Below are 13,416 nucleotides of genomic sequence, written 5' to 3'. Positions count from 1 at the left end.
TGAAAATATCTACACTGCCATCTCCATAAACATGGAACTAACTACTCCGCCATCTGTATAAACATGGAAACATCTACACCGCCATCTGTGTGAATAAGGATATATCTACAATGCCATCTGTATAAAGATATAAATATCTGCACCGTGAGCTGTATAAACATGGAAATATCTACATCGCTATCTGTACAAACGTGGAAATACCAACACATCTATCGGTATAAACATGGAAATATCTACAACGCCATCTATATAAACATGGAAATATCTACACCGCTATGTCTATAAACATGGAAATACCTACACCGCTATCTCTATAAACATGGAAATATCTACACCGCTATCTGTATAAACATGGAAATATCTACACAGCGATCTGTATAAACATGGAAATATCTACACCGCTATCTGTATAAACATGGAAATATCTTCACCATGATCTGTATAAACATGGAAATATCTACACCGCTATGTGTATAAACATGGTAATATCTACACCACCATCTATATAAACATGGAAATATCTACACCGCCATCTGCATAAACATGGAAATATCTACAATGCCATCTGTAGAAAGATGGAAATATCTACACCGCAATCTGTGTAAACATGGAAATATCTACACCGATATCTGTAAAAACATGGAGATATCTACACCGCTATCTGTATAAACATGGAAATATCTACACCGCGATCTGTATAAACATGGACATATCTACAGCGCCATCTCTATAAACATTGAAATATCTACACTGCCATCTGTAAAAACATGGAAATATCTACACAGTCATCAGAATAAACATGGAAATATCTACACCACCATATGTATAAACATGGAAATACCTACAATACCATCTGTATACACATGGAAATATCTACACAGACATCTGTATAAGAATGGAAATATCTACACCGCCATCTGTATAAACATGGAAATATCTACACTGCCATCTGTAGAAAGATGGAAATATCCACACCGCTATCTCTATAAATATGGAAATATCTACACCGCCATCTCTATAAACATGAAAATATCTACACTGCCATCTCCATACAGATGGAAGTATCTACTCCGCCATGTGTATAAACACGGAAATATCTACACCACCATCTGTGAAAACATGGAAATATCTACACCGCTCTCTGTATAAACATGGAAATATCTACACCGCCATCTGCATGTCCATGGAAATATCTACGCTGCCATCTGTATAAACATGGAAATATCTACACGGCCATCTGTGTATAGATGGAAATATCAACAACGCCATCTGTACAAACATGGAAATATCTACACCGCTATCTCTATAAACATGGAAATATCTGCAGAGACATCGGTAAAACATGGAAATACCTCTACAGTCATCTGTATAAACATGGAAATATCTACAATGCCATCTGTATACACATGGAAATATCTACACAGCCATCTGTATAAACATATAAATATCTACACTGCTATCTCTTTAAACATGGAAATATCTACACCGCCATCTCTATAAACATGAAAATATCTACACTGCCATCTCCATAAACATGGAACTAACTACTCCGCCATCTGTACAAACATGGAAACATCTACACCGCCATCTGTGTGAATAAGGATATATCTACAATGCCATCTGTATAAAGATATAAATATCTGCACCGCGAGCTGTATAAACATGGAAATATCTACATCGCTATCTGTATAAACGTGGAAATACCAACACATCTATCGGTATAAACATGGAAATATCTACAACGCCATCTATACAAACATGGAAATATCTACACCGCTATGTCTATAAACATGGAAATACCTACACCGCTATCTCTATAAACATGGAAATATCTACACCGCTATCTGTATAAACATGGAAATATCTACACAGCGATCTGTATAAACATGGAAATATCTACACCGCTATCTGTATAAACATGGAAATATCTTCACCACGATCTGTATAAACATGGAAATATCTACACCGCTATCTGTATAAACATGGTAATATCTACACCACCATCTACATAAACATGGAAATATCTACACCGCCATCTGCATAAACATGGAAATATCTACAATGCCATCTGTAGAAAGATGGAAATATCTACACCGCAATCTGTGTAAACATGGAAATATCTACACCAATATCTGTAAAAACATGGAGATATCTACACCGCTATCTGTATAAACATGGAAATATCTACACCGCGATCTGTATAAACATGGACATATCTACAGCGCCATCTCTATAAACATTGAAATATCTACTCTGCCATCTGTAAAAACATGGAAATATCTACACAGTCATCAGAATAAACATGGAAATATCTACACCACCATATGCATAAACATGGAAATAACTACAATACCATCTGTATACACATGGAAATACCTACACAGACATCTGTATAAGTATGGAAATATCTACACCGCCATCTGTATAAACATGGAAATATCCACACTGCCATCTGTAGAAAGATGGAAATATCCACACCGTTATCTCTATAAATATGGAAATATCTACACCGCCATCTCTATAAACATGAAAATATCTACACTGCCATCTCCATACAGATGGAAGTATCTACTCCGCCATGTGTATAAACACGGAAATATCTACACCACCATCTGTGAAAACATGGAAATATCTACACCGCTCTCTGTATAAACATGGAAATATCTACACCACCATCTGCATGTCCATGGAAATATCTACGCTGCCATCTGTATAAACATGGAAATATCTACACGGCCATCTGTGTATAGATGGAAATATCAACAACGCCATCTGTACAAACATGGAAATATCTACACCGCTATCTCTATAAACATGGAAATATCTGCAGAGACATTGGTAAAACATGGAAATACCTCTACAGTCATCTGTATAAACATGGAAATATCTACAATGCCATCTGTATACACATGGAAATATCTAAACAGCCATCTGTATAAACATATAAATATCTACACTGCTATCTCTTTAAACATGGAAATATCTACACCGCCATCTCTATAAACATGAAAATATCTACACTGCCATCTCCATAAACATGGAACTAACTACTCCGCCATCTGTATAAACATGGAAACATCTACACCGCCATCTGTGTGAATAAGGATATATCTACAATGCCATCTGTATAAAGATATAAATATCTGCACCGCGAGCTGTATAAACATGGAAATATCTACATCGCTATCTGTATAAACGTGGAAATACCAACACATCTATCGGTATAAACATGGAAATATCTACAACGCCATCTATATAAACATGGAAATATCTACACCGCTATCTCTATAAACATGGAAATATCTACACCGCTATCTGTATAAACATGGAAATATCTACACAGCGATCTGTATAAACATGGAAATATCTACACCGCTATCTGTATAAACATGGAAATATGTTCACCACGATCTGTATAAACATGGAAATATCTACACCGCTATGTGTATAAACATGGTAATATCTACACCACCATCTATATAAACATGGAAATATCTACACCGCCATCTGCATAAACATGGAAATATCTACAATGCCATCTGTAGAAAGATGGAAATATCTACACCGCAATCTGTGTAAACATGGAAATATCTACACCGATATCTGTAAAAACATGGAGATATCTTCACCGCTATCTGTATAAACATGGAAATATCTACACCGCGATCTGTATAAACATGGACATATTTACAGTGCCATCTCTATAAACATTGAAATATCTACACTGCCATCTGTAAAAACATGGAAATATCTACACAGTCATCAGAATAAACATGGAAATATCTACACCACCATATGTATAAACATGGAAATACCTACAATACCATCTGTATACACATGGAAATATCTACACAGACATCTGTATAAGTATGGAAATATCTACACCGCCATCTGTATAAACATGGAAATATCTACACTGCCATCTGTAGAAAGATGGAAATATCCACACCGCTATCTCTATAAATATGGAAATATCTACACCGCCATCTCTATAAACATGAAAATATCTACACTGCCATCTGCATACCGATGGAAGTATCTACTCTGCCATGTGTATAAACACGGAAATATCTACACCACCTTCTGTGAAAACATGGAAATATCTACACCGCTCTCTCTATAAACATGGAAATATCTACACCGCCATCTGCATGTCCATGGAAATATCTACGCTGCCATCTGTATAAACATGGAAATATCTACACGGCCATCTGTGTATAGATGGAAATATCAACAACGCCATCTGTACAAACATGGAAATATCTACACCGCTATCTCTATAGACATGGAAATATCTGCAGAGACATCGGTAAAACATGGAAATACCTCTACAGTCATCTGTATAAACATGGAAATATCTACAATGCCATCTGTATACACATGGAAATATCTACACAGCCATCTGTATAAACATATAAATATCTACACTGCTATCTCTTTAAACATGGAAATATCTACACCGCCATCTCTATAAACATGAAAATATCTACACTGCCATCTCCATAAACATGGAACTAACTACTCCGCCATCTCTATAAACATGGAAACATCTACACCGCCATCTGTGTGAATAAGGATATATCTACAATGCCATCTGTATAAAGATATAAATATCTGCACCGCGAGCTGTATAAACATGGAAATATCTACATCGCTATCTGTATAAACGTGGAAATACCAACACATCTATCGGTATAAACATGGAAATATCTACAACGCCATCTATATAAACATGGAAATATCTACACCGCTATGTCTATAAACATGGAAATACCTACACCGCTATCTCTATAAACATGGAAATATCTACACCGCTATCTGTATAAACATGGAAATATCTACACAGCGATCTGTATAAACATGGAAATATCTACACCGCTATCTGTATAAACATGGAAATATCTTCACCGAGATCTGTATAAACATGGAAATATCTACACCGCTATCTGTATAAACATGGTAATATCTACACCACCATCTACATAAACATGGAAATATCTACACCGCCATCTGCGTAAACATGGAAATATCTACAATGCCATCTGTAGAAAGATGGAAATATCTACACCGCAATCTGTGTAAACATGGAAATATCTACACCGATATCTGTAAAAACATGGAGATATCTACACCGCTATCTGTATAAACATGGAAATATCTACACCGCGATCTGTATAAACATGGACATATCTACAGCGCCATCTCTATAAACATTGAAATATCTACACTGCCATCTGTAAAAACATGGAAATATCTACACAGTCATCAGAATAAACATGGAAATATCTACACCACCATATGTATAAACATGGAAATACCTACAATACCATCTGTATACACATGGAAATATCTACACAGACATCTGTATAAGTATGGAAATATCTACACCGCCATCTGTATAAACATGGAAATATCTACACTGCCATCTGTAGAAAGATGGAAATATCCACACCGCTATCTCTATAAATATGGAAATATCTACACCGCCATCTCTATAAACATGAAAATATCTACACTGCCATCTCCATACAGATGGAAGTATTTACTCCGCCATGTGTATAAACACGGAAATATTTAAACCACCATCTGTGAAAACATGGAAATATCTACACCGCTCTCTGTATAAACATGGAAATATCTACACCGCCATCTGCATGTCCATGGAAATATCTACGCTGCCATCTGTATAAACATGGAAATATCTACACGGCCATCTGTGTATAGATGGAAATATCAACAACGCCATCTGTACAAACATGGAAATATCTACACCGCTATCTCTATAAAGATGGAAATATCTGCAGAGACGTCGGTAAAACATGGAAATACCTCTACAGTCATCTGTATAAACATGGAAATATCTACAATGCCATCTGTATACACATGGAAATATCTACACAGCCATCTGTATAAACATATAAATATCTACACTGCTATCTCTTTAAACATGGAAATATCTACACCGCCATCTCTATAAACATGAAAATATCTACACTGCCATCTCCATAAACATGGAACTAACTACTCCTCCATCTGTATAAACATGGAAACATCTACACCGCCATCTGTGTGAATAAGGATATATCTACAATGCCATCGGTATAAAGATATAAATATCTGCACCGCGAGCTGTATAAACATGGAAATATCTACATCGCTATCTGTATAAACGTGGAAATACCAACACATCTATCGGTATAAACATGGAAATACCTACAACGCCATCTATATAAACATGGAAATATCTACACCGCTATGTCTATAAACATGGAAATACCTACACCGCTGTATCTATAAACATGGAAATATCTACACCGCTATCTGTATAAACATGGAAATATCTACACAGCGATCTGTATAAACATGGAAATATCTACACCGCTATCTGTATAAACATGGAAATATCTTCACCACGATCTGTATAAACATGGAAATATCTACACCGCTATCTGTATAAACATGGTAATATCTACACCACCATCTATATAAACATGGAAATATCTACACCGCCATCTGCATAAACATGGAAATATCTACAATGCCATCTGTAGAAAGATGGAAATATCTACACCGCAATCTGTGTAAACATGGAAATATCTACATCGATATCTGTAAAAACATGGAGATATCTACACCGCTATCTGTATAAACATGGAAATATCTACACCACGATCTGTATAAACATGGACATATCTACAACGCCATCTCTATAAACATTGAAATATCTACACTGCCATCTGTAAAAACATGGAAATATCTACACAGTCATCAGAATAAACATGGAAATATCTACACCACCATATGTATAAACATGGAAATACCTACAATACCATCTGTATACACATGGAAATATCTACACAGACATCTGTATAAGTATGGAAATATCTACACCGCCATCTGTATAAACATGGAAATATCTACACTGCCATCTGTAGAAAGATGGAAATATCCACACCGCTATCTCTATAAATATGGAAATATCTACACCGCCATCTCTATAAACATGAAAATATCTACACTGCCATCTCCATACAGATGGAAGTATCTACTCCGCCATGTGTATAAACAGAGAAATATCTACACCACCATCTGTGAAAACATGGAAATATCTACACCGCTCTCTGTATAAACATGGAAATATCTACACCGCCATCTGCATGTCCATGGAAATATCTACGCTGCCATCTGTATAAACATGGAAATATCTACACGGCCATCTGTGTATAGATGGAAATATCAACAACGCCATCTGTACAAACATGGAAATATCTACACCGCTATCTCTATAAACATGGAAATATCTGCAGAGACGTCGGTAAAACATGGAAATACCTCTACAGTCATCTGTATAAACATGGAAATATCTACAATGCCATCTGTATACACATGGAAATATCTACACAGCCATCTGTATAAACATATAAATATCTACACTGCTATCTCTTTAAACATGGAAATATCTACACCGCCATCTCTATAAACATGAAAATATCTACACTGCCATCTCCATAAACATGGAACTAACTACTCCGCCATCTGTATAAACATGGAAACATCTACACCGCCATCTGTGTGAATAAGGATATATCTACAATGCCATCTGTATAAAGATATAAATATCTGCACCGCGAGCTGTATAAACATGGAAATATCTACATCGCTATCTGTATAAACGTGGAAATACCAACACATCTATCGGTATAAACATGGAAATACCTACAACGCCATCTATATAAACATGGAAATATCTACACCGCTATGTCTATAAACATGGAAATACCTACACCGCTGTATCTATAAACATGGAAATATCTACACCGCTATCTGTATAAACATGGAAATATCTACACAGCGATCTGTATAAACATGGAAATATCTACACCGCTATCTGTATAAACATGGAAATATCTTCACCACGATCTGTATAAACATGGAAATATCTACACCGCTATCTGTATAAACATGGTAATATCTACACCACCATCTATATAAACATGGAAATATCTACACCGCCATCTGCATAAACATGGAAATATCTACAATGCCATCTGTAGAAAGATGGAAATATCTACACCGCAATCTGTGTAAACATGGAAATATCTACACCGATATCTGTAAAAACATGGAGATATCTACACCGCTATCTGTTTAAACATGGAAATATCTACACCACGATCTGTATAAACATGGACATATCTACAGCGCCATCTCTATAAACATTGAAATATCTACACTGCCATCTGTAAAAACATGGAAATATCTACACAGTCATCAGAATAAACATGGAAATATCTACACCACCATATGTATAAACATGGAAATACCTACAATACCATCTGTATACACATGGAAATATCTACACAGACATCTGTATAAGTATGGAAATATCTACACCGCCATCTGTATAAACATGGAAATATCTACACTGCCATCTGTAGAAAGATGGAAATATCCACACCGCTATCTCTATAAATATGGAAATATCTACACCGCCATCTCTATAAACATGAAAATATCTACACTGCCATCTCCATACCGATGGAAGTATCTACTCCGCCATGTGTATAAACACGGAAATATCTACACCACCATCTGTGAAAACATGGAAATATCTACACCGCTCTCTGTATAAACATGGAAATATCTACACCGCCATCTGCATGTCCATGGAAATATCTACGCTGCCATCTGTATAAACATGGAAATATCTACACGGCCATCTGTGTATAGATGGAAATATCAACAACGCCATCTGTACAAACATGGAAATATCTACACCGCTATCTCTATAAACATGGAAATATCTGCAGAGACATCGGTAAAACATGGAAATACCTCTACAGTCATCTGTATAAACATGGAAATATCTACAATGCCATCTGTATACACATGGAAATATCTACACAGCCATCTGTATAAACATATAAATATCTACACTGCTATCTCTTTAAACATGGAAATATCTACACCGCCATCTCTATAAACATGAAAATATCTACACTGCCATCTCCATAAACATGGAACTAACTACTCCGCCATCTGTATAAACATGGAAACATCTACACCGCCATCTGTGTGAATAAGGATATATCTACAATGCCATCTGTATAAAGATGTAAATATCTGCACCGCGAGCTGTATAAACATGGAAATATCTACATCGCTATCTGTATAAACGTGGAAATACCAACACATCTATCGGTATAAACATGGAAATATCTACAACGCCATCTATATAAACATGGAAATATCTACACCGCTATGTCTATAAACATGGAAATACCTACACCGCTATCTCTATAAACATGGAAATATCTACACCGCTATCTGTATAAACATGGAAATATCTACACAGCGATCTGTATAAACATGGAAATATCTACACCGATATCTGTATGAACATGGAAATATCTTCACCACGATCTGTATAAACATGGAAATATCTACACCGCTATCTGTATAAACATGGTAATATCTACACCACCATCTACATAAACATGGAAATATCTACACCGCCATCTGCATAAACATGGAAATATCTACAATGCCATCTGTAGAAAGATGGAAATATCTACACCGCAATCTGTGTAAACATGGAAATATCTACACCGATATCTGTAAAAACATGGAGATATCTACACCGCTATCTGTATAAACATGGAAATATCTACACCGCGATCTGTATAAACATGGACATATCTACAGCGCCATCTCTATAAACATTGAAATATCTACACTGCCATCTGTAAAAACATGGAAATATCTACACAGTCATCAGAATAAACATGGAAATATCTACACCACCATATGTATAAACATGGAAATACCTACAATACCATCTGTATACACATGGAAATATCTACACAGACATCTGTATAAGTATGGAAATATCTACACCGCCATCTGTATAAACATGGAAATATCTACACTGCCATCTGTAGAAAGATGGAAATATCCACACCGCTATCTCTATAAATATGGAAATATCTACACCGCCATCTCTATAAACATGAAAATATCTACACTGCCATCTCCATACCGATGGAAGTATCTACTCCGCCATGTGTATAAACACGTAAATATCTACACCACCATCTGTGAAAACATGGAAATATCTACACCGCTCTCTGTATAAACATGGAAATATCTACACCGCCATCTGCATGTCCATGGAAATATCTACGCTGCCATCTGTATAAACATGGAAATATCTACACGGCCATCTGTGTATAGATGGAAATATCAACAACGCCATCTGTACAAACATGGAAATATCTACACCGCTATCTCTATAAACATGGAAATATCTGCAGAGACATCGGTAAAACATGGAAATACCTCTACAGTCATCTGTATAAACATGGAAATATCTACAATGCCATCTGTATACACATGGAAATATCTACACAGCCATCTGTATAAACATATAAATATCTACACTGCTATCTCTTTAAACATGGAAATATCTACACCGCCATCTCTATAAACATGAAAATATCTACACTGCCATCTCCATAAACATGGAACTAACTACTCCGCCATCTGTATAAACATGGAAACATCTACACCGCCATCTGTGTGAATAAGGATATATCTACAATGCCATCTGTATAAAGATGTAAATATCTGCACCGCGAGCTGTATAAACAGGGAAATATCTACATCGCTATCTGTATAAACGTGGAAATACCAACACATCTATCGGTATAAACATGGAAATATCTACAACGCCATCTATATAAACATGGAAATATCTACACCGCTATGTCTATAAACATGGAAATACCTACACCGCTATCTCTATAAACATGGAAATATCTACACCGCTATCTGTATAAACATGGAAATATCTACACAGCGATCTGTATAAACATGGAAATATCTCCACCGATATCTGTATAAACATGGAAATATCTTCACCAAGATCTGTATAAACATGGAAATATCTACACCGCTATCTGTATAAACATGGTAATATCTACACCACCATCTACATAAACATGGAAATATCTACACCGCCATCTGCATAAACATGGAAATATCTACAATGCCATCTGTAGAAAGATGGAAATATCTACACCGCAATCTGTGTAAACATGGAAATATCTACACCGATATCTGTAAAAACATGGAGATATCTACACCGCTATCTGTATAAACATGGAAATATCTACACCGCGATCTGTATAAACATGGACATATCTACAGCGCCATCTCTATAAACATTGAAATATCTACACTGCCATCTGTAAAAACATGGAAATATCTACACAGTCATCAGAATAAACATGGAAATATCTACACCACCATATGTATAAACATGGAAATACCTACAATACCATCTGTATACACATGGAAATATCTACACAGACATCTGTATAAGTATGGAAATATCTACACCGCCATCTGTATAAACATGGAAATATCTACACTGCCATCTGTAGAAAGATGGAAATATCCACACCGCTATCTCTATAAATATGGAAATATCTACACCACCATCTCTATAAACATGAAAATATCTACACTGCCATCTCCATACAGATGGAAGTATCTACTCCGCCATGTGTATAAACAGAGAAATATCTACACCACCATCTGTGAAAACATGGAAATATCTACACCGCTCTCTGTATAAACATGGAAATATCTACACCGCCATCTGCATGTCCATGGAAATATCTACGCTGCCATCTGTATAAACATGGAAATATCTACACGGCCATCTGTGTATAGATGGAAATATCAACAACGCCATCTGTACAAACATGGAAATATCTACACCGCTATCTCTATAAACATGGAAATATCTGCAGAGACATCGGTAAAACATGGAAATACCTCTACAGTCATCTGTATAAACATGGAAATATCTACAATGACATCTGTATACACATGGAAATATCTACACAGCCATCTGTATAAACATATAAATATCTACACTGCTATCTCTTTAAACATGGGAATATCTACACCGCCATCTCTATAAATATGAAAATATCTACACTGCCATCTCCATAAACATGGAACTAACTACTCCGCCATCTGTATAAACATGGAAACATCTACACCGCCATCTGTGTGAATAAGGATATATCTACAATGCCATCTGTATAAAGATATAAATATCTGCACCGCGAGCTGTATAAACATGGAAATATCTACATCGCTATCTGTATAAACGTGGAAATACCAACACATCTATCGGTATAAACATGGAAAGATCTACAACGCCATCTATATAAACATGGAAATATCTACACCGCTATGTCTATAAACATGGAAATACCTACACCGCTATCTCTATAAACATGGAAATATCTACACCGCTATCTGTATAAACATGGAAATATCTACACAGCGATCTGTATAAACATGGAAATATCTACACCGCGATCTGTATAAACATGGACATATCTTCACCACGATCTGTATAAACATGGAAATATCTACACCGCTATCTGTATAAACATGGTAATATCTACACCACCATCTACATAAACATGGAAATATCTACACCGCCATCTGCATAAACATGGAAATATCTACAATGCCATCTGTAGAAAGATGGAAATATCTACACCGCAATCTGTGTAAACATGGAAATACCTACACCAATATCTGTAAAAACATGGATATATCTACACCGCTATCTGTATAAACATGGAAATATCTACACCGCGATCTGTATAAACATGGACATATCTACAGCGCCATCTCTATAAACATTGAAATATCTACTCTGCCATCTGTAAAAACATGGAAATATCTACACAGTCATCAGAATAAACATGGAAGTATCTACACCACCATATGTATAAACATGGAAATAACTACAATACCATCTGTATACACATGGAAATATCTACACTGCCATCTGTAGAAAGATGGAAATATCCACACCGCTATCTCTATAAATATGGAAATATCTACACCGCCATCTCTATAAACATGAAAATATCTACACTGCCATCTCCATACAGATGGAAGTATCTACTCCGCCATGTGTATAAACACGGAAATATCTACACCACCATCTGTGAAAACATGGAAATATCTACACCGCTCTCTGTATAAACATGGAAATATCTACACCGCCATCTGCATGTCCATGGAAATATCTACGCTGCCATCTGTATAAACATGGAAATATCTACACGGCCATCTGTGTATAGATGGAAATATCAACAACGCCATCTGTACAAACATGGAAATATCTACACCGCCATCTCTATAAACATGGAAATATCTGCAGAGACATTGGTAAAACATGGAAATACCTCTACAGTCATCTGTATAAACATGGAAATATCTACAATGCCATCTGTATACACATGGAAATATCTACACAGCCATCTGTATAAACATATTAATATCTACACTGCTATCTCTTTAAACATGGAAATATCTACTCCG

This window comes from Pan paniscus, chromosome 20, assembly GCF_029289425.2.
Source record: "Pan paniscus chromosome 20, NHGRI_mPanPan1-v2.0_pri, whole genome shotgun sequence".
In the NCBI taxonomy this organism is placed as follows: domain Eukaryota; kingdom Metazoa; phylum Chordata; class Mammalia; order Primates; family Hominidae; genus Pan; species Pan paniscus.
This window is presented reverse-complemented; position numbering follows the sequence as displayed.